This window comes from Octopus bimaculoides, chromosome 26 (genome assembly GCF_001194135.2).
Source record: "Octopus bimaculoides isolate UCB-OBI-ISO-001 chromosome 26, ASM119413v2, whole genome shotgun sequence".
Classification (NCBI taxonomy): Eukaryota; Metazoa; Mollusca; class Cephalopoda; order Octopoda; family Octopodidae; genus Octopus; species Octopus bimaculoides.
The window spans coordinates 3,227,856-3,230,062 of record NC_069006.1 but is presented as its reverse complement, the minus strand read 5'-3'; positions in this window follow the sequence as shown (position 1 = coordinate 3,230,062).

Below are 2,207 nucleotides of genomic sequence, written 5' to 3'. Positions count from 1 at the left end.
TATACAACGGGCTTCCTTTCAGTTTCCGTCTACCAAATCCACTCACAAGGCTTCGATCGGCCCGAAGGTATATATTAGAAGACACTTGCCCAAGGTGTCACACAGTGGGACTGAACGCAGAACCTTGTGGTTGGGAAGCGAGTTTCTTACCACACGGTCACTCCTGCGCCTATATATAGTAAACCTTTATAGATACAGACATGACAGAAGTAAATAGACATTCCATAAAACATCGTTTTATGTTAATTCTAACTTGTAAGGATTTATATTTCTTATTAATTGATATTTTTATGTTTCAGATTCTATATGTAACTGTTTAATCATGCCATGTACAAAAGAAGCCTTGGAATTGTCTGAGTTTCAAAAAGGCTATATTGTGGGTCATTCTGAAGTTGGATATAGTCAGCGTAAAATCGCAGAAAATCTCGGGTTTCTGCTTTCTACAATTAATAAAATGATTGTGCAATTCACGAGAGAGGAGGAGTCCACATTACCTCGCCCAGATCCACCAGAGCCCTCTGACAGGACCCTTCTCTTTGCTAAGATTCTCTGCAAGGCCTCTGACATAGCAGAACAAGTTGATGCCAGTCCCAAAACAGCTGTCAGGTATCTCCACAAATTTGGTTACTATGGCAGAGCAGCAAGAAGGAAGCCACTTCCTCGACCAATATCAAACGGAGAAAAGATGTGGCCAGTAAGATGGTGGAGAAGCCACTAGCATTTTGGGACACTGTCATATTCTCTTATGAGTCCAGATTTGCTGCACTTCCTGACAGTGGTTGAGTGTGGGTTTGGAGACTGTGTGATCAAGAAATTAGATGTGAAAAGATTGCAGCCAACAATGACATACGGAAGCTATTGTGTGTTGGTCTGCGGAGCAATTTACAGCAATGGTTGATCAGAGCTGATGGAGTGTGAGAGAAATATAAACTCAGATAAATATGTGTCCATATTGCAGAAAGGACTTCTTCTAATCTTCTACATGATTAAGAAATGAAATGATTAAGAAAACTCTTTATTTATGAAAGATGGTTCTCCTTGTCAAATGGTTAAAATGACCCAAGATTTGCTGGATGAGAATGGCCTTAAAAAGCTTCCATGGCCAAGCCAGTCACCAGATATGAACTCTATTGAATACCTCAAGGCATAATGGACAGAACACTTCATAAAAAGAACAAGAAAGCATCTTCAAAACCAGATCTTTTGAGATTACTGCATGAAACTTAGCAAGAAATTCCTCAGAAGAATATTCGTCTTCTGATCAGTAATATGCCTAATAGGGTCCTTGCATTGAAATATGCAAAAGGCATGTCTACTAAATAAATATTAAATATTCACATTATAACAACTAATAAATAATTTGAATGTATAATTTCAGATTTAAATAAATTTTAACGATTATAAGGGCGTCTATTTACTTCTGTCATGTCTGTGTATATATATATTCTTTTACTCTTTTACACGTTTCAGTCACTTGAGTGCGGCCACACTGGAGCGCCGCCTTTAGTCGAACAAATCGACCCCAGGACTTATTCTTTGTAAGCCTAGTACTTACTCTATCGGTCTCTTTTGCCGAACCGTTAACTTTCGGGGATGTAAGCACCTACATCGGTTGTCAAGCGATGGTGATGGGACAAACACACACACACACACATATATATACACCACACCACAACATAACACACATCACCACATCGCACCACCCTGCACACACTAGCACTGACCACTTCCCAGCACCCACACCACACCACACCGAACACACTAGCACTGACCACTTCCCAGCACCCACACCATCATTCACACACCTACATATGCATACATCCGCACATCAAGGTCACCAGTCCCTATCCATACGCACACATACGCTCTCACATACACACGCACCTTTCTTTTTGGATTACGACTACTTTATTATCTCCCCTTCTTCCTAGCTCTCCTGTCTAACCACCTCTGTCCAGCCATCGCCATGATTGACCGCTAGCTACTAACGCTTTCTGTTTTTTATTCTCTCTCTGTTTATTTCCTCGTGTTCCTTTCTGTTGAAGAGCGTAGGCTCGAAACATAAAAGACTTTCTCACCTTCCCAAGCGTTAAACTAATACACCTGTCTTCGTCTTTTGTAAATTCCGAAGTCCCACTGCGTGGCACCTCGGGCCGACCAAGGCCTTGTGAGTGGATTTGGTAGACGGAAACTGAAAGAAGCCTGTC